The sequence below is a fragment of the Rhinatrema bivittatum genome, chromosome 2 (genome assembly GCF_901001135.1).
Source record: "Rhinatrema bivittatum chromosome 2, aRhiBiv1.1, whole genome shotgun sequence".
In the NCBI taxonomy this organism is placed as follows: domain Eukaryota; kingdom Metazoa; phylum Chordata; class Amphibia; order Gymnophiona; family Rhinatrematidae; genus Rhinatrema; species Rhinatrema bivittatum.
Window position 1 is genome coordinate 395,150,872 of NC_042616.1, and position 25,511 is coordinate 395,176,382.

General features: G+C 42.6%; 1 protein-coding gene across 1 annotated transcript in view; it reads right to left on the reverse strand.

Moving 5' to 3' along the window:
• The window catches only part of CTNND2 (catenin delta 2), a 2,320,710-nt gene that overhangs the window by 460,006 nt on the left and 1,835,193 nt on the right, over window positions 1-25,511 (reverse strand).

Here is a 25,511-nt window from a genome sequence, read left to right on the forward strand (position 1 = left end):
TTTTTCCAAAGGAAAAGGTTTGAAGATTAAAACCTTTTAGGCATCTAAAGGTTCCATATCTCCCCTGCACCTCCTCTCTTCCACTGTATATATATTCAGATCCTTCAGCCTCTCCTCATAAGTCTTCCAGTGCTGACTCCTCACCATTTTGGTTGCTCTTCTTTGGGCTGCCTTTATCCTGTCTTTATCATTTTTGAGATACGGGCACCAGTACTGAACGGAGTACTCCAGGTGAGGCCTCACCAAGGACTTGTACAAGGGACATTATCACCTCTTTTTTTCTTACTGGTTATTCCTCTCTCTAAGCAGCCCAGCATTCTTCTGGCTTTAGCTATCGCCTTGTCACATTGCTTTACCACCTTCAGATCATCAGACACTATCACACCAAGGTCCCTCTCCCAGTCCGTGTGCATTACTCTTTCACCGCCCTTCACATAAAGCTCTTTTGGATTGCCGCACCCCAAATGCATGACTCTGCACTTCTTGGCATTGAATCCCAGCTGCCAAATCTTTGACCACTCTTCAAGCTTTCTTAAAACACTTTTCCTTCTTTCTCTTTCTTCAGGCATGTCCACTCTGTTGCAGATCTTAGTATCATCTGCAAATAGACAAAATTTACCTTCTATCCCTTCCGCCAGATCGCTCACAAAGATATCAAACAGAACCAGTCCCAAAAGTGATCCCTGTGGCACTCCACTTAACACTGATCTCTCTTCAGAGTAGGTTCCATTTACCATTACACACTGTTTCCTGTCAGTCAACCAGTTTGCAATCCATGTTACTGTGTTGGCACCCACTTGCAAACTTCTCATTTTGTTCACGAGCCTCTTATGTGGGCCCGTATCAAAAGCTTTACTAAAATCCAAGTAAATCATCTCGAGTGCTCTTTCCTGATCCAATTCTCTAGTCACCCAATCAAAAATATTTATCAGATTTGAGTGACAGGAACTTCCCCTCGTGAATCCATGCGGTCTCGGGTCCAGCAGCCCACTGGATTGTAGATAGCTTACTATCTTTTCCTTCAGCAAAGTTTCCATTAATTTTCCCACCCCTGGTGAGGCTAACCAGCCTGTAGTTTTAAGACTCCTCTCTCCTCCCACTCTTGTGAAATGGGACCATCACTGTTCTTCTCCAATCTTGTAGCACCATTCCAGTTTCCAGGGCTCTTTTGAACAGGTCTTTCAGCGGACCTGCGAGGACATCTCTGACTTGATTCAGTAACCTGGAATGTACCTCATCTGGTCCCAAGGCCTTGTCCACTTTCAGTTTTTCTAGTCTTCCCATATATTCTCTTTTGTAAAAGCAGTTTGGTCTACTCCTCCCTCATCCACAGTCTTGTCAACTAGCGACGGTCCTTCTCCAAGGTTTTCTTTAGTGAACACCGAATTAAAGTATTTGTTTAATATTTTGCCCATTTCTTCATCTCTCTCCACACATTGATCTTTGTCATCTTTCAGTTTCACTATATCACTTTGGACCTTTCTCCTTTCTCTGATATATTTAAAAAAAAAAAAAAAAAAAAAAAGTTTTGGCAATCCTTTCTTATGCCTGACTTTTTGCTTTCTTGATTTCTTTGTCTCCCTCTTGTCACCAGATATTCTTCCCTAAATTCCTCTTTTGGATCCTTTATGTTTCTTGAACACTGTTCTTTTTGCTTTTATTTTATCAGCCACCTCCTTTGAGAACCAGATTGGTTTCTTATTTCTCTCACTTTTGTTTACTTTTTTATCATATAGATTTTTTACCTTTGTAATTGCTCCTTTTAGTTTGGCCCACTGTTGTTCCTCCTCTCTCATTTTCTCCCAATCTTCTCCCAGCCTTCTAGTTCTACCTCTAGGTATATCCCCATTGCAAAAAAGTCCATATTTTTGAAATTCAAAACTCGGGTCTTCGTGTGACCTCTCTGTATCCTATTTGCAATATCAAACCATACCGTTTGATGATCACTGGTGCTGAGGTGGGCACCCACCCAGACATTAAAGACATTCTCCCAGTTAGTTAGTGCTAGGTCGAGTATAGCTCCCTGCCTTGTGGGTTCCATTACCTTTTGCACCGAATGGAAAATCCAAGCATACCTTTGTTATTTTAAATTGAAACCTTAATAAAACAAATAAACACAGCAACCCATCCATTAGATAGTATTCCTACCTCAACACTGAAGTCCATTGCCCATACAATTTCCAAGCCAGTCTCTGCTATAATTAATTTATCACTTATTGAAGGTCATTTTCCAGATCAACTCAAAACTGCCATAATAAAACTTATCCTTAAGAAAAATAATCTTGATTGTTCAATGCTAAATAATTACCGACCTATTTCCAATTTACCTTCCTTAGCTAAACTATTAGAAAAGGTTGTTCAGAATCAACTGACTGGACATCTAGAAAACAACAATATTCTTTTCCCATCACAGTTTGGCTTTTGGAAGCATTTTAATACAGAAAACCTACTACTTGCATTAACAGATACAGTCCTGAAAGGATTTGACAATGGACAAAATTACATCTTTATTTTGCTCGATCTATCTACAGCATTTGACACAGTCAATCACTCCATTTTGCTCAACAGGTTAGCCAATATTGGACTCTCAAGTACCACTCTACAATGGTTCACTTCCTATCTTTCCAACCGGCACTTTCAAGTTAAAATTAAAAATTGCACTTCAGATAAAAAAACCCTTCATACCAGAGTACCCCAAGGATCAGCACTATCCGCCACTTTATTCAATATTTATATGCTTTCCCTTTGTCATCTTCTCTCTGGTCTTGGACTTACTTATTACATCTATGCAGACAATATATAAATTCTCATTCCAGTCCAAGAAAGCCTTGAGTTCACTTATAAAATAACAGCAATATATTTAACAGTCATTAAACAGTTATTATCCCACATGAAAATCATATTAAACGTTAACAAAACAGAAGTTATTCTACTGGATAGAAGACCTACCCTTGACAATTTACCTCCTTTAAAATTAGTGGATCAGTCTACTATATTAAATCCTGTACCATATACTCGTGACCTAGGGGTAACCATTGATTGTGAACTTAATTTCAAAAATCACATCTCAGTCAAAATAAAAGAAGGATATCACAAAATTCAAAATGATTAAAATCACTTCTGAAGTTGTCCGATTTTAGAGTGGTATTGCAACTACAAATCTTTGCTAACATCGATAATTGCAACTCACTCTTACTTGGCTTACCAACCTCCACCATATGTCCATTAAAAATTCTGCAAAACACTGCAGCCAGAATCCTAACTGGCACCAAGAAACATGACTATATTACTCCAATTTTAATATCGTTGCATTGGTTACATAAAATCATATACGGAGATCAAACTGATTGCCTCAATCCTGCCAATCGACTTCACACTCCACAACACACTCCCTCTCTACAATGTGCTCACCTATGTCAAGTAAGGCATCATGCACTGTCATTGTCAGGCCCAAAAATCTGGAATTCCCTCCCTATAGAGTTATGACTCCAATCAGAATTTTAAATTTTTAGAAAGGAGGTAGAAACATGGTTATTTATGAAGGCCTATCAGGATGCAACATAAATCATGATCAATCATGTTATTCAATACTGCCTGCTTTTATTTCATTATTTTTCAATATTATTACTTTAATCTATTTATATTGTTCTGTTTGATAATTTGTTTTAATTCATAGGCTAATGCTGTTGCGTGTCCTGGCCATGTTGGTGCCGCGACCGGGCCTGTTCACCTCGCACTTCCCTCCACCAGCTCCGGTCCCTACTCCCTTGCCGTTGCTGCCAGCTCCCGACGTCCATGACGCTCACCGCGGCCCTCTCCGGCTTCCAACACGCCGCAGGTCTCTCAGTGGAGCTCCCGTAGGGGTTCCGCGACTTTAGCCTCCTCGGTCCCGCCCATAGGTGTGCACGCGGCCAACGCCAGAACATTTAAAGGGCCAAGGGCGGAAAGCTCATCTCGGACTCCGCCTGATGACGTCACCTAAGGCTCCTACTTAAGGCGAGGCTCTGTCCCCAGAACCTCGCCTTGGAAATCGGGCCGACACTTCGGTGTAGCTAGTTTGCTGTTCCTCGTTCCTGTGTTCTCCTGCTTCCTTGATCCAGTCTTGTTCCAGTGTTCCTGCATTCCTGTGTTCCTGTCTTGTTCCAGTGCTCCTGCATTCCCATGGTCCTCTCCGTGTTCCAGCGTCTCTCCTGATTCCTGCTCTTCGTTCCTCTTGTCGTAGATTCTCGGACTGATTCTCGGTACTGACCTCTGCTTGCCTGACTACGTTTGACCGCTGCCTGGAACCGACCACTGCCTGCCTTCTGACCACGCTTGACCACCACCTGGAACTTACCTTTGCTCATCTTGACTACTTACGGACTGATCTTGGAACTGACCCTTGCTTTGGCTGACCACCCTCGGACGGATACCCTGGCTTTGATCCTTGCACTGCATTCGGATTCCCTCTTCGCTCCTGAGACCACCAGACCAGCCTGCTCGGACACTGCCCGCGGCCTACATCTGACTAGACCAGTAGGTGTGGCCTATCTCGCCTGGAGGACCTTCACTTCCTGTCTCCTTCCAGAGGTCTTCAGTGATCCTGATCCTGGTCTAGCCCATCCTTTCTTCACCAGCTGCGCACCTTTGCTCATGGTGGGCACACCTCTCCGCTATCTCTCTGGGAGACCCTCGGAGGCCCACCTAAGTCCAGGCGGCAGAAACCCCGGATTGCTATTAGCAAAACTCCTGCTAGCCTCTGTCTCCTTGTGTGCTCCACCTCCTGGTGGCAGGCGCTCTCTGGGTCCGACCAGAGGGCCGTACCAATCCTGCACCAGGCCAAGGGTCCACCTTCAGTGCAACAGATGCTACTTGCTTTCATGTTTTTGCTTTTATTGTTTTATTACTAAACTGTATTGTATTTATTATTTTATTTTTCTCTGATCTCACAACATTATGTAAACCGTTGTGATGACCTCAAACAATGGTATATAACATCATTAAATAAAATATAAATAAAATATAAAATAGCATGTACGGGTGTAAATGCTACTTATACATAGGAATGCTATTTTTACATGTGGAACCCCTTTGAAAATTCATGCAGAACTTTGGATTTTCAAAAGTATGCCCGTAACGTATTCATCCATCTGCAAATCTCAGGAATATTCAAAGATGTAAAACTAGAGAATTTACCCAACTGTATATCAACAAGTAGCTCTGAAATGGTAGACTCTAAACTCAGTTTATAGGAAAAATTCAGCCTTCTGGGTCTGGTCACATTATTTTATCTTGAAATCAAGTTAATCTTTCCTAGGTCTCTTTAGAACATAAATAAGAAGAACATAAGAATTTGCCATACTGGGTCAGACCCAAAGGTCCCTCAAGCCCAGAATCCTGTTTCCAACAGTGGCCAATCCAGGCTACAGGTACCTGGCAAGTACCCGAAAACTAAATATATCCCATGCTACTGATTCTAGTAACAGCAGTGGCTATTTTCTAAGTCAACTTGATTAATAGCAGGTAATGGACTTTCTCCAAGAACTTATCCAAACTTTTTTTAAACCCATCTACACTCACTGCACTAACCACATCCCCTGGCAACAAATTCCAGAGTTTAACTGTGCGTTGAGAGTAAAAGAATTTTCTCCGATTAGTTTTAAATATGCTACATGCTGACTTCATGGAGTGCCCCCTAGTCCTTCTATTATCTGAAACAGTAAATAGCCGATTCACATTTACCCGTTCTAGACCTCTAATGATTTTAAAGACCTCTATCATATCCCCCCTCAGCCATCTCTTCTCCAGGTACTGCCTTGTAGTTATCAGTATCTTGCCTTTTATTGTGTTACAAGTTAATTTATTTATATACTGTTATTCAAATACAGATCAAAACAGTTTACAGTTTACAAACATACATAGTATGTGAAAATAGCATAGAACTCCACAAAGCAATACAAAAAAACAGATACCTGATCTCTAATTAATTTACTAAAGCATTTCATAAATCCATATTTTTTTATTTTTCTCTATAAGCTGTGCGCATGTACACACAGTCTGTGAAACAAAGGCACACAGGAAAACAAAGCAAACAAAAGAAAAGGAAAATAACATGTTTCAAAATACACAGCACATATTTGTACATTATGCTGCACATGAGAACATTTTCGCGCATATAGTCCACAGAGAAAACATCAGTCTGGATTATATCTAAAGTAAACTATCTATCCATTACCAGCCTAGGCTGGTCCTCATTTCCATCAGGCTTTCACAAGACGTATCTCCAGATAGGATCTTTTGTTTTATCTTCTTCTCAAGTGTTATATCTGCCCTCCATCTCACCAAATGGCACCACTCCCGTCAGGGGTATCTACCAGTTATCATGCCTCATTTGCCTTGACCAAACCACCTACAAGGAGCAATTTCAGACTCCCTTGTGAAATTAAATTAAATGCAGTACCACTACCTCAATCTTGTTATTGATGTTAATGTGAAATTCTTTTTGGCAAAAGAACATAGCCCCCACAATTCTTTCTGCATTATGAAAAAGTCTACACGTGCAACTGCTAAAATTAATAGAAAAGGATCTTACACAAAATAAAAAATGCAGGAGGGAGGGAGGGATAAGGCAGGCATTCCAGTACCTCAATCATATAAATGATGCATAAGAACTAAACCATTGTTAGTGGAAAGGAAGTTTTAGAACATGAGATCATGATAGGAAGCTCAAAGGGGTAGACTCAGAGAAATATTTCTTTACAGAAAGGGTAGTGGATGCATATAGCAATTAAAATAGCCAATATGGGACAAGCACAGACGATCCTCAGATGTAAGGATGTGACTGTAAAACTTGAAATGTATTAGGCTCTGTGCCATACTGCATCAGCAACAGACACATTTAATGGTCCATGTGATCCTTATCTGCTGTCATTTTCTAGGACTCTATGTTAATGTAACCCAAGCTCAAGCAGCCGCCTATGAATAAGAACAGCAATGGAGCAAAACATTCATAAGCTATGAATGAGACAGTATATCATTGCAACCACAGGTAATCTTTGTTACATAATGCAAGACTTTGGTAAATAGTATGCTTCATTTCCAAACATATTGGGTCATTTATCAAATTGCATTAGGGCCTTAACGCGTACGATAACGCTGTTAACGCACGTGATAATGCTGTAATGCAAAATGCGTACGCAAACTAAACATTGAGAATTCCAGTGCGAGCAGTTGGGGCGGAGTTTATGGAAATGAGGATCTGCTAGTGCAGAATGCGATAGAGTAACGCACACTAACGTGGGATTTAATGCCCGAAATAACTACACCTTTTTTTTTTTTGCTGCAGTATGGAAAAAAAATTTTTTATCGCATTCCCACGGCTGATATTGCGGATCACAGGTGTTATTGCAGCGATTATTGCGTGTGATAAAAAGAGGTATTCTAACAGACACATCTACCAGGCCCTCCTGGGCCAATAAAAACACCTGTTCTTACCTGGCCTAGCTTCCTAAAACCAAAATGTTTGTGGCAAGTTTAATTGTTGGGGGATACTGGATGCGTTGGAAGGCTCACCACAGACATAAAGAGGAACAACAACGACCACAACCTCAAGAACAGGCAAGGGCAGTTCCAAGCTCTCTTAGGGAAGTCCCTACACTTGAGGCCAAGCCAGCAGGCTTCTTCCATCTAACCGGCACAGGAACTCTGTAGAGGGATCCACCCAGTATTGTTGGTACAACTCTTCTTGTTTGCCATCCCATGCCACCAACTTTGCTGCTTCATGGCCCCTTGCCACGGCATGGCTTGCCATTTGGTGGGGGAGAGGGGGGGGGCATGTCTTTTGGGGGCCTACCCCTCGGGTGTCTATCAGGCTGTGATGCTGGGGAAGACAGAGGTGGATGCTCAGGCATCCTTTATAGGATCTGCATCAGCACATTGGTCATACTGTTCACTGATGTGGCCAGCATCATTACACCCTGCTGTCTGCGGCAGTCTGATCTTGCAGGTTCTGGCTCTGCCTGTTCACAGCCTCATGAGGTGCACTAGCTCAGCATGTATCTGGCAGAGGTGTACCCCATGACTCCTTTCCAGCTGCTCATGCATCGACTCCTCTGTTGGTGGTGAGGAGGTTGTTGGTGTTGGTGCTAGTGCTGGTGGTGGTGTGGGGTGCTGAAATTTGGGCCTCCAAATGTGGCCTGAGGGGGCTGCTGCGCTGCTCCTGCCGAGGGCCTGATGCTTCAGGCTGGCGCCGTGGTGTGCTGGCTTGAGGTTGTGCTGCATCAATTGGCTCCCAGTCCAGTTTGGTTTCCTTTGTGAAACCGGAGATGTTGAGGGACACATTGAGTGGGCTGGATGAGCTCAGGGGTTGAAGCATCTGCATAGCCTCCTGAGGCTGTTGCTGCTGCTCCTCCTCCTCACTCACCTGGGTGTGGGCATCCATCATCAAGGCCCTCTGTAAAAGGGCTGTTACGCTGCTGGTTCCTGGGGCTTGCTGGATGGGACCGGAAGCTTTGTGGGCGAGAGCTGTGGAAACAAAGAATAAGACATAAGTACCAATGGCAGCAAGTATCCATTTTTCATTTGGCATCAGAGGCGCACTTTGCATCTAAAGCATTGTGAGCACCTTATGCCAAATGATGTGTACAGCCATTGCAGCCTGGACATTTACAGATGAGGTGAACTTACCGGCTGTGGCTCTCATGGTGTTCAGCCGCTCAGCCATGCCCTTGAAGACATCAGGTCCCTGTCTTTACACAAGGTGCTCCTCCATGGGTGTGAGGATGAAAGGACAAGAGGCTCCTCCTCCAGTCTGCCGTAATCATTTATTTTGGCTTCCCATCTTTGCTTTAAACTGTGCCTTGATGTCCTGGTACCTGTGGGCCATCTGATCCCCACTGCATTGAATACCACTGTACCTGGAGATGGCCTGGGCTTTGGTGCACCAGATGTGGCCCTTGGCTGCCTTCGAGGTCTTGGATGCGTGGTTGCCGAACAGCATAACATAATGCTCCAGGAATCCACTAATCACTATCTCGTTGTCCTGCACACTGAACTTGATAGCCCTGAGACAACAGCATCCTACTTCCTGGCTGCCAGAAGGGGGTGCCACTTCTGCTTCCAGAGAGGTGTCCTCTCTTTCTTCACTCTCCCTCCCACTGTCCTCTCCCCTCCCTTCCTCTCTCCTCCTGCCCCGCCCTGCAAACTCCCTTCCCCTCTGTCCTCTCTCTCTATCCCTAGCCTGTTGTCCTCCTTCCTCTGTCCTCACCTGCATATCCCCCTTTTCACTCCTCTTTCCCTTCCCTTCTGCCTATCTCTACTGCTGTCCCTGTCTCTACTCTTCCTCCTCGCACTCCTGCCCTCATCCTCCCCACCTCCTCTCCTCCCTATGCCTCTCCTCTCTCCCCACACCTCTCATGCTCCATCCTCCTCACCACAACCACCATTCCTCCTCACTCCTCCACCACTACCACTTCTCCTCACCAAAATAAAGACAGACAAACTGAATAAACAAACAAAAGTTTTCACTCCAACAAAGAAGACAAAAGACCAAGGTAAAGGGAAACAGATGGCAACAGAAGACAGGACAATGCATTCAAGTAATCGAATATGAAAAAGCTCCTACTCCCACTATCCAAATCACCAAATCTCCTCCCCTCTCTCTGCTATGCTTGACACACCCTCAAAGAGGGAGCTGCAGGAAGCACGGATACGTAAACGGCAAAAATAACGCTCCACACACTAATCAATGCTAGCTGCATAAAATAACACGCCATGCGCTGATGCAACGCACCATGTGTTACTTACCTACTTGATGTGGTAGACAGGAAATTATCCTAACCATGCTCTTTTTTTTTTTTTTTTTTATCGCGGGTGCTATCATTTTGAAAAATCTAAGCCTTATTTTGCTTTAACACAGGGTGAAAGAAATCTTTTTTGAAAAGTGAGCCCATTGCATTTTTGTAAGAAGGTTAATCAACTCATATATTCTACCTCTTTTTCTCTTTCCTTCTGCAGCCTTGCAAATACCTGGAGTTCCTATCATTCAAGATGTGCAAAAATCAAAATGAGCATCTCAATGTAAATGGTGTGTTTCACAATTGCCTGTCTTGAAGATTTGGTTAACAAGAGGAGTTATGCCATGACAGTTAAAAAAAAAAAAGCTACTGCAGAGAGGATATATGAAATTCAAATCTTAGGTATATGTATGTTACATGAGTTGGGTACAAGTTTCCCTATAGAAAATTGAAAGTCACAGTGAAAGTAAACTAAACTATAACAAAAGCAAAATTGTTGGATCAAAGTAAAAATATCCAAATGAACTCACTTCAATACGATTGTTTAATTTATCCAAAATATCATTACCATGCTGGATTCAAGGCTAACTGACTATTACTTGTAGTACTCGGCATGTAATAATTTTGAGACCCCTTGAATGATTTTGTTTTACAACTATTAAATTATCTCTCTTCCATCTCTAGGCCCTGATCCGCCTTGTCCTTTCTTCCTGTGTCTCCAAAGCCCCTAATTCAGCATTGCATCCTTTCTCTCTCCCCTGCGCCCAAAAAACTTTGATGCGCCACTGTCTCTTGCATCTCCCTCCACATTAGACTCCCTACAGCCTCCTTTTCCTCCATCTGACCACCTCCTCTCCCCAGCTACTATGCTGCTATAGTCGCTTACACTCTCCTATCCAATTCCACAGGGGCCAACTACACTAGCTCCCTCTTTTCTCTCAGCCCCTGCAGAGTGCTTCTGTTACCTGCTCCCTTCTAGTCTTAACGCAAGCAAGTTGCTCTCACGAGCACCTCCTGCCTCGTCTTCACCCGCATAGGTACAAAAGGACCATGTGGCCACAGATGCCACAGTAAAGGGATAGGACAGCCTTGCATGGATCCTCCAAAACCAATAAAGTAAGTTATCCAACATGAAAAGACAAATCCAGACACTGCTTGTTTATTTATAATTTAAATTTAATTAGTTATCATAACAAAACATGCCTAAGGCAATATACAAATGAGAAAGTAAAACAAAATTTCATTTATCAAATTGATTCCCACTGTCACTCTAATAGCAATCATAGTAAACACTATGATGATTTAAAGATAAAAAAAAAACAATTGTTGGTATATTTGCTCTGTCTAGTATGTCCATTTGTGCCCGCTTACTGGCTGTCACAGGTTTTATTCAATTTGTAGTCTTTTCATTAAATTTCATTGTGTCTAGCTCAATGGTTATCAGCCCTGAACTTAGGTAATACACAACCAGGCAGGTTTGGGATATCTAAAATGAATATGTATGAGATATTTGCATGCACTGCCTCCATTTTATGCAAATATATTGCATGCAAAATCATTGTGAATATTCTAAAAACCAACCTGGCTGGGTGCGTCCTGAGGCCTGGATTGAGGATCTCTGTTCTAGCCCTTACACGCTTGAATTTTATAACTGTTTTGATTTCTACTACTTCCTCTGGAAGTCTGTTCCTTGTGTCTACCACGCCATCAATGAAAATGTGTTTTTTTCACATTGCTTTTGGGCCTCCTTCCCTTCAGCTTCTCATGATGAGCCCTGGCGCTTCTCAGTTTATGGAAAAAGCTGCCTTCTGCTCCCTTACAGAAATCTGCAAATATGTTTGAATGTTTCTATTATATTTCCCCTTTCCCCTCTTTCTCCTAGAAAGTATGAGCTTAATAGTGAAAAGATTGAATTGCTTAACTTTAAGTTAGACAACTAGATCTAGGTAACTGAAAAGTTTTCCACTCTGAGAAGTGAATTTTAAAAGGAGTTACGCACATTTGCGTACATGCTATTTTGTTTACATCAAATGTAGGCGCATATTTTTGGTTTTGTGCACATAGGGGTAGATTTTAAAAGATTGCGCGTGGGCGTACATGTGCGCGTGCTACCCGGCGCGCGCATATATACACCTGATTTTATAACTCCTCCTGCTTTGGCTGAATACTAGGTGCTGGTAGGCATTCATTTATTCACTGCACACTCAATGAACAGACCAGTTCAGAAATGAATTCAGAAAGGAGATTGGACCCTTCCCTGTCAGTGAGTTCTGACAGGGGCAGGGGGAGGAGTGATTTATTTTTAATTGAACATCAAGAGGAAGGGAAGATGGATGATGCAGTAGGGATGCTATTTTTAAAATAGACCATCGGGAGGGAAGAGGGATGGCTAAAGTTAGACTTGCTCTTCCAGCACCTAGATTTGGCCAGCCAAGTTAAGAGGCTAGCACTGAAAATCAGTGCTAGTCACCTTGCTTTCTTCCTGATTTACCTATCCCCAGGCCCCACACTCTAAATTTAGCCACCTAGTGACCGGTAGAAAGGGGAGAGCAACTTCAAAAACTACAAATAGCTTTTATTTTTTTCTCCAGTCACCTCTATATGCTTATTATAAAATCTCAGGAGTAGGTGCAATTTTATTTTCAATTTTATTACTAAGTTGTATGAAAAGAATGATTTAATAAAGAAAATGGATACCGAGTAACATTAATAAAAAAAATGACATTTTAAAAGCAAAAGCAGTGATAAATTGTCATTTTCTCTGATTTTTATATCTGTATTTCATATTAATAAGTTGCATTTCCAGTTAATAATGCTGTTTTATAGTTACAGCTCTGGACATGAAAAAAATAAAAACATAAAATATTCAGTATCATTACATGCAAATTGCTTTGAAATACATCTTTAATAATTTGCTTGAAGTGCAAGCTAAATGTTTTAAAAATAATAATCTATAAATAATCATAATTCAAAAACCTGATTTTACAGATTTTGACCTACTCAATGCTGTCACTCAATTGCTTGGGTATGTTTTCTTAAGAAATATTTATCAATTTGTTTCTGCAGTAACTAAAGAGCATAATCCAGTTGTGATGCTGTTGCATTTGATATCATCTCAGTAGCAGAAAAGAATTAATAACTGTACTGCATTATTTGTTTTATGTACTGTGGGACAGATTGGAGCTGTATTAGATAGCATAAAAATGTAACTATAAATACAAGTAAATAAATAAACTGGATAACCAAGTCAAATCAAATTGAACATTTTCCAAAAATGTGAGACAGATAAGGGGAAAAAAAGAAATCCCACGAAGCCCCTATTCTGGACAAGTGCTGAGTACACTTCAGTGAATCTGGTGACCACTTTCCTGACACGTGGAAAGGGATTTTCATTGGGAAACAAGTACCATTTTATTATCCAGAAACATTCACAATGACATCACAATGTGCTCTGTGCTCTGACCTCCTTGAGATTTCAATTGAACTGAACTAGCCTGCTTCTCTATAGCAAATACAAAGAAGAAACAACTCTAAGTGGTAGGAACATCAAGAACATATGAAAAGTGTAAGCCAGGAGCCAACAGGTGCACTACTATTTGTGGAAGAAATGTAAATGAAATTGGATGAATGGTTTTAATGTTATTTGGGTGAAATACACAGACAGACACACAGACATGGCAAACATATAAGGCCAGTTTTCCAATCAGAAAATAGAATGAAAATTAGGAAAGTGCACTAATTTGAAACAAAAGTAAACATTTTCATGAAATTTAAAAAAAAAATCTCGCCAGAAATCGTTCCACTTTAAATTTGTATTAGTTGCTGTCTCCTCACAGTCTTTGCATAATCTCTAGGATTTAAAATAATTTCTTCATCCCCAAACTGAGGTAAAATACCACAGTCACCAACTATTTCTGTCCTCATAGCGGGTGCAGAAGGGCAGGTCTTCCCTAGCGGGGATCCCAGAGAGAGGGTTCCCAATGCCCTTACCCCAAGCAGTGTCCAGGGGTCCCACAAGGCTTCTTACAAATAAAAAGTCTCTATAACCCCCAAAATCAACCAGGGATGCGGACCCTACCCTCCGGGGAGTGGATAAGCAGGGCAGATCCCTGATCTGTCACATTGATGCCAAGCAGGACTTACTTTATTTATTTATTTATTTATTTATTTATTTAAGGGTTTTTATATACCGCGGCATGTTAGAAAACATCACCTCGGTTTACAATGAACATTAAATTAGCAACAAGCTTTACAATCCAAACAATTATAGAATGGTACATAGCTGATAAAATTAAAACTATAAAATAATTAATATCAAATAATCCATAGGAGGCGAATTTGGCCGGAGGATCAAAAATAACAATACAAATATTTACAATTTGGGAATATAAAACAGGAAATGTAGATTACTTGTGATTAAGGGCTTGATTAAGTCCACAGAAAAGGCCCATAAATGTAATTCAGGCAAAGGCACCAAACATCTACAATAACTCCAAAAGTAACTCACACTGCCCCCAAAGTTCTCAGGAGAGAACTGCTTATAAAACCTCACAAAGGGGATGGCCATCCAGCACCCTCAACGGGAGGGGCTGTGCAGAATGGTGCCTCCCCCTTTTTGCTATTACATACTGCACTAACTAACCAGAAATTGCCAAGAGCTTTAATGGTAATGAAATTAGAGGGTCCATTACACTTGCAAGCTGTTTTATAGATGCAAATGGATAAGTGCCACATAACTTGATTTGCCATCAAACATTTGGAATACTAAAAGCTTAAGGGTGAATTTCAAAACATGTATGTGCGTAAAAAAGGCATATATGCATGTAGGTAGCCTGTACTCGTGTATATGCTATTTTACAAACATCAAAGCTATACGCATATTTTCAGCCTTGCTTGCACATTTACACATGAAAAAAAAAAGGGACGATCTAGGGACATTACAGAACAGGGCCATGCAATAAGAACATAAGAACCATAAAATATGCCATACTGGATCAGACCAAGGGATCATCAAGCCCAGTATCCTGTTTCCAACAGTGGCCAATTCAAGTCACAAGTAGCTGGCAAGTACCCAAACATTAAATAGATCCTATGCTACTAATGCCAGCAACATGCAGTGGCAATTCCCTGTTGATTAGTTTATGGACGTTTCCTCCAGGAATTTATCCAAACCTTTTTTAAACCCAGCTACACTAAGGGGCAGATTATAAAAGCCCTGTGCACGTAAATCCAGCCAGATTTATGCAAGCAGGGGACTTGCGCGCCAGCGCACCTATGTTGCATAGGCCGCCAGTGCACGCAAAACCCCGGGACGCGCGTTAAGTCCTGGGGCTTTGCTTAGGGGGCGTGCTGGGGGCGGGGCGGCATTCGGGGGCGTTGCGGGGGTGGGGCCGTGGGCGTGGTGCCGGCCCAGGAGCATTCCGGGGGCGAGGCCGAGGCCACTGAACCAGCCCCCAGGCCGGGCAATGGCATGCTGGCAGCCCGCCGGCAGGCATAACTTTCGTAACAAAGGTAGGGGGGGATTTAGTTAGGGCTGGGGGGTGGGTTAGGTAGGGGAAAGGAGGGGAAGGTGGGGGGAGGGCAGAAAAAAAGAGGGAACGGAGGCAGGCTGCTTGGCTCGGCGCGTACAGGTTGCACAATTGTACACCCCCCTGTGCCCACCGACCCTGGATTTTATAACATGCGCGCAGCAGCACGCGCATGTTATAAAATCGGGCATAGATTTGTTCGTGCCGGTTCCGTGATCAAATCTACGCCCACGCATAACTTTAAAAATCTACCCCTAACTATCTTAAACACATCCTCTAGAAATGAATTACAGAACTTAATTGTCCATTGAATGAAAATAATTTTCTTAGATTTGTTTTAAATGTTCTACTTGCTAACTTTATGGTTTGCCCCCTAGTCCTTGTATTATCCCAGAGTAAATAACTGATTCACATTTACCCATTCAAGACCTTTCATGATTTTGTAGACCTCTATCATATCTCTCCCCATCTCTTCTCCAAGCTGAACAGCCCTAAACATTTTAGCCTTTCCTCAAAGGGGAGCCATTCCATGCCCTTTATCATTTTGGTCACCATTCTCTGTATTTTCTTCCATGCAACTATATCCTTTTTGAGATGCGATGACCAAAACTGCACATAATATTCGAGGTGCAGTCTCACCATCGAGAGATTCAGAGGCATTATGATATCCTCTGTTTTATTTGTCATTCCCTTCCTAACTTCTAATATTCTGTTTGCTATTTTGACTGCCACAGCACACTGAGCTGACGATTTCAATGTAATATCAATATTGACACCCAGATCTTTTTCCTGGATGGTAACTCCTAATATGGAATCTAACTATTGTGATCTACAGCATTGGTTATTTTTCCTTATATGCATCACCTTGCACTAGGCCACATTATATTTTATCTGCCATATGGACACCAATCTTCCAGTCTCACAAGGTCTTCCTGCATTTTATCATAATCTGCTTGTGACTTAACTACTCTGAATAATTTTGTGTCATGTGCAAATGTCATCACCTCATTCATCTTACCCATTTCCAGATTATTTATAAATATATTAAAAAGCACCCGTCCAAGTACAGATCCCTGAGGCAATCCACTGTTTACCTTTTTCCACTGTGAAAACAGACCATTTAATCTTACTCTGTTTCCTGTCTTTTAATCAGTTTGCAAAACACAAAAGGACATTACCTCCTAACCCATGACTTTTTATTTTTCTTAGAAGCCTCTCATGAAGGACTTTGTCAAACAACTTTTGAAAATCCCAATACACCACATCTAACCATATGTTTATACACCCCTTCCAAACAATGTAGCAGATCTGTGAGATAAGACTTGCCAGGTTCTTATGGCCTGGATTGGCCACTGTTGGAAACAGGATGCTGGGCTTGATGGACCCTTGGTCTGACCCAGTATGGCATGTTCTTATGTTCTTATGACTTCTGTTAGATAAATCTATGCTGGCTATGTCCCATTAAACCATGTCTATCTATATGTTCTGTGATTTTATTCTTTATAATTTCCAGGAATTTTCCCAGCAGTGAAATCAGGTTCACCATTCTATAGTTTCCCGGATCAACACTGGGGCCCTTTTTACACTGGCCACCTTCCACTCTTCAGGTACAAAAGATGATTTTAATGTTCAGTTACAAATTATTTGTAATAGGTCTGAAACTTCATTTTTGAGTTCTTTCAAATCCCTGGGGTTTATACCAACTGGTACACGTGATTAGCTACTCTTCAGTTTGTAAATCTGGCCTACTACATCTTCCAGGTTCACTGTGATTTGATTCAGTTCATCTGAATCCTCACCCTTTAAAACTGCCCTCGGAAAGGTATCTCCCCAACATCCTCATCAGTAAACACGGAAGCAAAGAATTAATTTAGTCTTTCCATAATGGCCTTAAGTGCCCCTTTAGTCCTTCAATCATCTAACGGTCTAAGTGATTCCCCTGTAGGCTAATGCCGCAAGGCTTAGTGAATCCCAGCACTAATGGGGGGGCGAAGTGGGGGACAGTCCTGCGCTAGCCGGCAGTGATCGCACGCCAAATAACTACACCATAAAAGATGTAGTTATTCAGTCAGCCCCGGTGATGCCCCGACTCCTCCTCTTCCGGGGCTGACTCCACCCCGATGTAGCTAGTGCAAGCCTGCGCTAAGCTTTCTAACTTAGAAAATAAGGCCCTTAGTCTGTTTAATCAATGTTTTACAGTTAATTTTCCAATGCTTATACTTTTTCAGATTTTCTTCAAATGGCTCCTTCTTCCAATTTTTGAAGGAAGATCTTTGTCTAAAATAGCCTCTTTCACTTCACCTTTGAATCATGTCAGCAATTGTTTGGCCTCCTATACACTTTCTTAATGTAAGAAATACATCTCAACCCAACTTCTAAGATGTTATTTTTTAACAATGTCCATGCCTGTTGTACACTCTTAACATTTGTAACTGCACCTTTCAGTTTTTTTCCTATTTTTCTCATTTTATCAAAGTTTTCCATTTTGAAAGTTTAGTGCTACAGTGGTAGATTTACTTATTGTCCCCTTTCCAGTCATTAATTCAAATTTGACCATGCTATGATCACTATTGCTAAGCAGCCCCACCACCGTAATCTCTCTCACAAAACCCTGTGCTTCAGTAAGAATTAGATCTAAAATAGCTCCTTCTTTTGTTGGTTCCTGAACCAATTGCTCCATAAAGCTGCCATTTATTACAACTAGGAACTTTATCTCTCTAGCATGTTCTGATTTTACATTTACCTAGTCAATACTGGGGTAATTGAAATCTCCCATTATTACTGTACTACTAATTTAGTTAGCTTCCCTAATTTCTCTTAGCAAGTCATCATCCATCTTATCATTTTAGTCAGGTGGACGGTAGTATACTCCAATCAATATACTCTTACTCACACACTATTTGGGATTTCTACTCATAGATTCTGCTGTGTATTTAGTAGGGATGTGAATCGTTTTAGGACTATTAAAATTATCGTCCGATAATTTTAATATCGTCTTAAACCGTTATGGAACACAATACAATACAGATTCTAACGATTTATCGTTATAAATCGTTAGAATCGTGAGCCGGCACACTAAAACCCCCTAAAACCCACCCCCGACCCTTTAAATTAAATCCCCCACCCTCCCGAACCCCCCCCCAATAACTTAAATAACCTGCGGGTCCAGCGGCGGTCCGGAACGGCAGCGGTCCGGAACGGGCTCCTGCTCCTGAATCTTGTCGTCTTCAGCCGGCGCCATTTTCCAAAATGGCGCCGAAAAATGGCGGCGGCCATAGACGAAAAAGATTGGACGGCAGGAGGTCCTTCCGGACCCCCGCTGGACTTTTGGCAAGTCTCGTGGGGGTCAGGAGGCCCCCCACAAGCTGGCCAAAAGTTCCTGGAGGTCCAGCGGGGGTCAGGGAGCGATTTCCCGCCGCGAATCGTTTTCGTACGGAAAATGGCGCCGGCAGGAGATCGACTGCAGGAGGTTGTTCAGCGAGGGTTCCGGCGCCTCGCTGAACGACCTCCTGCAGTCGATCTCCTGCCGGCGCCATTTTCCGTACGAAAACGATTCGCGGCGGGAAATCGCTCCCTGACCCCCGCTGGACCTCCAGGAACTTTTGGCCAGCTTGTGGGGGGCCTCCTGACCCCCACGAGACTTGCCAAAAGTCCAGCGGGGGTCCGGAAGGACCTCCTGCCGTCCAATCTTTTTCGTCTATGGCCGCCGCCATTTTTCGGCGCCATTTTGGAAAATGGCGCCGGCTGAAGACGACAAGATTCAGGAGCAGGAGCCCGTTCCGGACCGCTGCCGTTCCGGACCGCCGCTGGACCCGCAGGTTATTTAAGTTATTTGGGGGGGGTTCGGGAGGGTGGGGGATTTAATTTAAAGGGTCGGGGGTGGGTTTTAGGGGGTTTTAATGTGCCGGTTTTTCGATTTTTAACGACCCGCAGGTTATTTAAGTTATTTGGGGGGGGTTCGGGAGGGTGGGGGATTTAATTTAAAGGGTCGGGGGTGGGTTTTAGGGGGTTTTAATGTGCCGGTTTTTCGATTTTTCGATTTTTAACGATTTTTCACGATATTTTACCCCCCCAAACGGCAACAATACGATTCCCTCCCCCTCCCAGCCGAAATCGATCGTTAAGACGATCGAGGACACGATTCACATCCCTAGTATTTAGTCTCTTGCAGGATCTTTATCCTGTTGGACTCCAAGCCATCCGGGATATAAAGCTCTACCCCTCTACCATGTTGCTCCTTCCTCTCATTGTGATATAATTTGTATAGCCCTATCCCATTGGTTATCCTCCTTCAACCATGTCTCTGAGAGGCCAATTAATTCTATCTCATCATTCACTGCTATACACTTGTTGCAACCGTCATGGCCCGATGGCTTCACTCCGCCTACTTGTCTTTTTCTGCGACTCCTCCTGCTCCCTGTGGACGACTGGCTGCCGCGGCGACTGCCCACCGTCCTCTCCGGCGTCCCTGGACCAGCTTGGGCGCTGCCTCCCATCATGCTCCTCAGGTACCTTAGGTCATGCGTGCCGCACAGCCCTCATTCTTATTTCCTCTATGGCGCGAACCTCAGGGGTGTCCCCCTGTGATGACATCATGCTGCCCGGATATTTAAGCCTGTCGTTTATTGCTAGCCTTTGAGTTAGCAAGGGTATTCCTATGGATGGGATTCGTTCTCCGTACCCAGCTACTCTGCCTCCAACTTCTATTTGGACTCTTTGCTGTTAACAAGGTACCCGCTCCTCGGGGGCCCATGTTCCCTGACTCGCTGCCTGTGTCCATCTCCTCTTCTACTTGGAAGAATTCACTACAGACACCATCTGTGAGTACTACTACCATCTACTCCTCAGAGCTGTTTCCCTGGAACCAGGTACTCGCTCCTGGAGGACCTGCCTTCGTTCCAGCGCCACTGCCATCTTCCACGGAGAACTGCTGCGTGAGTACTTGCCAACGAGCCTCTGTGCCCTGGGATCTGGTACTCGCTCCTCGAGGGCCAGCTCTCCCTATCTTGGGGCTTCTCCATACTGGGGAATCTGTGAATATCTCAGTGAACTCATTTTCTCAGTTTTTCTTCCTACAGCACTGCTACCGGAGAAGCCGCTGTTCCAGCGCCCTGATGAATACTAGCCCAGCCGGGCTCCATCTTCTACTCACTACCGCCATCTCTGGTGGCTTCATAAATTGTCTAATAAAAGATATAATCTGTGTTTGTGTGTCCAGAGCTGAGCCTGACCTGTGGCCCCTCACGGGACTTCCCCCGAGGGCGTGGTCAGCTGCCACAGTGTCCAAAGGTCCACCCAAACCCTACAAAACATAACAACACTCTAACTCTCCATCTTATTTCTTAAACTTCTAGCATCCGCATATAGAGATTTGCAAGTGTGTTTTTTGTTTGTATTAACGATCTGCTTTTCAATTGACAGGGATAATTTGAAATCTTTTAGATCAGGTGATTCTTTACTTATAGGCACATGGACTACTTTTGCTTTTATTGGAACCTCTCATTTGGGATGCGCTAACGCTCCTGTTTCATTAGTATCCTTTGAAGCAACTGTCAGCTTTCCCTTTCATTCTGGGTTTTTCCCCTTCTTTCTAGGTTTTTAAAGGTTAGTACCTGCAGCCTGGTTTCACTCCGATTAAGGTGGAGCCCGTCCCTTTGGAAAAGACTCCCCCATTCCCCAAAAGGTTGCCCAGTTCCTTAAAAAACTGAATCCCTCTTCTTTGCACCATTGTTTCATCCTTGCATTGAGACTCCAGAACTCTGCCTGCTTCTGGGGATCTGCCCATGGAATAGGAAGCATATCAGAGAATGCTGTCCAGGAGGTTCTGGATTTCAGCTTTCTACCTAAAAGCTTAAAATTGACTTCTAGAACCTTCCTCCCACATTTTCCTATGTTGTCGTGTCCACATGTAGTACAACAACTGGCAGAGAACATAAGAATATAAGAAATGCCATACTGGGTCAGACCAAGGGTCCATCAAGCCCAGTATTCTGTTTCCAGTAGTGGTCAATTCAAATCACAAGTACCTAAGCAAGTGCTCAAACATCACAAGCTAATATTGCTTATTAATTACCATAATAGAAGTTTATGGATTTAACCTCTAGGAACTTATCCAAACTTTTTTTAAACCCAGTAACACTAACTGCTGAATTCACATCCCCTAGCAATGAATTCCAGAGTTTAACTATGCCCTGAGTGAAAAAGAATTTTCTTTGATTTAATGAGCTACTTGAAGCTTGGCTAGTACCTGATCTACCACTCCTTTCACCCAGTGGGGATTTGAGGCACTACCACAGAGAATGCACCTGTGTAAAGTGAAGGGTTTATCTGGGATTTGAACCCAGGACCTCTCTCATATCCAAGACCAATGAGCCACCACAATAGCCAAGACTTCTTCCCTCGCCCTCCCGTTAGCAGGAGACAGATCAACCTCCTACTGGCTTCAGCAACATTCTCAAAATGACCAACCAGGGGACCCGAATTCCAGTCCTCAAGGGTTGCAATCCAAGTGTTAAGTATTTCCACAATGAATATGTATGAGGTCTATTTGCATACAATAGAAGGGAGTGCATGCAAATAGATCTCATTCATTTTCATTGTAGATATCCTGAAAACCAGACTGGTTGGTTTGGCCCTCAAGGAATAGATCTGGGGACTTCTGCTGTATACTATATTTATAAATGGGTTATACTGCGCAGAGCCTCCACTCTGAAAGCATTGTTGGCTCCAGTGGGAGATAGGTCTGTGGAAGGGGAGGGTATAGAGGAGTCCAAGGGAGAGGGGATCAGAAGGTTTTGGGGCTGGGGGTTTGAGGAAAGAGGGCGAGGAAGGGAGAAGGTATGTCAAGCAGGAGGGGATCCCCTGGGATATCTTGCTCTTTCTTTTGGTCTAATTAGTTCTGGGGAGCATCTATGATATGCAGAGCCATGTACTGCTCTTTCAGCATGTATAGGAGTCTGGATATCATTATTTTCATACATTAGGTATGGTTAGAAGGCATGCTACAAATGGCATAGCTAGTTTCCGTGCTATTTATGCTTTATAAACCCCCAAAGGTAGACCTTTCAGCAATTAAGGTCTTATGTACTGCAATATGATAATGCATTTAGGGTACTACAAAGCCATTTACCAGATTATAAATACTTTTACACTAAGTACTAAGTATGTTTAGCTTTTCTTGAGATGTCTGTCTTAGGGGCTCATTCACTATGCTACGAAAAAGTACAATAAGTGATGTGGTATTTGTGGCAGGCTAACAGAGTCAAAATACAATCTTTCCATGAGGAGGATGGCGATAAGAGCACACTGAATTAAATATAAAATCCTGCACTAAACAGGACAACTTCTTTCATTAAAACAGAGCCCATTTTAATATTCTGGCTGCAGCAATAGAGAGAAAGAAGAGAATGAGAGAGAAAGAGGAGAGAGAGCCCTTGAATAGTAAGGGAGACAGAAGGAGAGGCCTCAACAAGTACCACTGTAGACAAAGCAATGCAGGGAGCACAAAGGTAGGACTTTAAAGCCAGACTACACTACATGACCTTTCTGAGGGAGACATTATCTGTAGGCATCATTTCAGCTCAAATGCCATTCTGGACTTTTATGCGTGGTTGTAGTTGGTGGAATTGAGCAGTTCATCTTCTCCAGATATTGCATCCAAGTGCAATAAAATCTGTTAAGATGAATTAGAAATTATATAATTTTAGCCTAGTTTCCGACAGGGTAACAGGCCATATAAAAATACCATACCTGCATACCTGTCTGTTTGTCCATCCACTTACAGGTATGTCCTCCCTAAGAAATTTTCAACTGTTCAACCACTTTTATTCAAATTTGTGCCATACATAATAGCACCCAGTGACCCCTGACTTACACTTTTCATATGTCCTCAATTCTCTCAACACTCAGAATCCTTCTTTGTATAAGGAAATAGCACACTTCATTTCTAGAGGCACTTAATCTATACATAGTGCTGATTATTTGTAGGCTAGGAATATACCACCACTAAGCATTTATGTGAATACTTGCTTATTATTATAATCTATATTTTTACTATGGTTTATTTGGGAACATGGATTGCTGTATTTTCAACTTTCTCATCTCTTGACTTGAAACTCTGAGGATGCTTTGCTGCCTCATAAACTTCTTACTGAATTCTCTATTTTTTTTTTGTTTGTTTGTTTCAAAGTTGGTATAGGATATGGTTGTCAGCTTTGGTAGTTCACACCTACTTCTATCTCCTCTCTCTTCCCTCATCCTCTCTCTTCCCTCATCCTCTCTTTCTTCTCCTGTGCTCTCTCCTTCTCCGCACCACTCATACTCCTTCCATGCGCACTCATGTAGAGATGCTCAGCTCCTTTCACACACCATCTTCATACTACCAACATACACACACTTCGCTCTAGCATCCCAAAGACAGAAAAGATCAACAAGAAAGAAAAAGACAAACCAATAAGACTTTCAAGCACTTAAGCAGAAAAAGACAAGCCAAAATATAGGAAAATGGTAATGAAATAGGTGAGCAAGAAACAGCACAGTTAGAACTCAAAAACTCCCTCTCTCTCCTAGGACAAATCTATCTTCCATGCTTGGATCTAGTTGCTCTCTTTTCTCTCCTTGCATCACTAAGAACAAGGTGATGTAAAGGCCTGGCTTTTATGTTTTTTTGCAGGAATGGGGTTTTCTATAATAATTTTCAGGTCTTGCAAAGTCAAAATACCATGCAGTATAGATTTTTACCAAACAATAACTATTTATTATGCAGTAACTAGGACACCACATTGTGAAGGGTAGCAGGTGTGTGAGCCCCTTGTGCTGCAGAGTAGTTGATGCAGCCTCGAGAGCAAACCCACGAGGCCTACGCCACCAGCTGGCAAATGCGCTCTTTAGTGGGACAGTCTGGAGCTTTACCTATACCAGCTGCCTCCTCTGCAGGTTGAGCCTTTGGCTTCTGACAGCCGGCAGGACTTAGGTGGGTCCCTAAGGCAGTGAAGTTAACTAAAGTCCAAAGGCACACAAAGGTCAGGGCAGGAAGCAGACTAATGAAGTCAGATATAAGCCAAGGTCAGTGTAGGCAGCTAGCAAAAGTGGTCAGGTCCAGGCAAGGGGTCAAGATCTGGAGAGTCAAGCCAAGGGTGGGCAAAGACACACTGACGACAATGGACAAGGCGGATGGGATAAGGTGAGGCTGGAGAAAACAAGGCTGGATGACAAGACTGGACAAGGCATGGCTACACAAAGCAAGAATGGATAAGGCAAGGCTAGACAAAGCTAGGTTGGAAGACAAGGTGAGGCTGGAGAAAACAAGGATGGATGACAAGACTGGACAAAGCACGGCTGCACGAGGCAAGGCTGGATAAGGCAAGGCTAGACATAGCAAGGTTGGAAGATCATAACTCCATCCCTTCATGGCTAATGAGTGCTATCTCTGCAGCATCTCCTTCCCCAATCAAACCTGCTCCATCCACATGCTTATTTATACCTTCAAGGAATTCTAACATATGAGTAAGGCATTACTTCCATTTGCTAAATCCATGTTGACTTTTCCCCATTAAACCATGTTTATTCATATGAACATTAATTTTGTTCAAAATTATCACTTCCATTTTTTTTTTTTTTTTTTTACCAGACACAGGCATCATGATCACTGGTTTGTAGGGTCACTTATGGAGCTCATTTTGAAAACTGGTGTTATATTTGCTATCCTCCAGTCCTCAATCATGGAGTCAGATTTGAATGATAGGTTGCAGATTACCAGTACTTGTAGAACTCTGGGGTAAATACCATCAGGTCCTGGTGATTTGTTACTATTTGGTTTGTCTTGATGAGGACTGAACCAGGGACCTGCATGACACTGACCAGCCCGGCCCTAGTGCAGATTTCTTAGCACACTATCAATACACAGGCTCCATAGCTATTAAAACAGCCTTATCAATAATTAAATTATATGCAAGCACTCACAAACTGCACAACATAAAGCAGAATAAAGAACAGCTACCCAGCAAGATGAGAGGTATATGGCCTAGTGCTGGTCTGATGTGTCAAAATTATTCAGTTGAAAATCAACAAATATTGTACATACACTGATTGTTCTCAAATTATCAGTCTTGCATTTTATGCTGTCTTCCTTTTGTTTTTTTTCTATTAGTCATTAACTGCTTTTTAAATCCCTCACATACCATTACATGAAACTATTTATATGCATTTAATA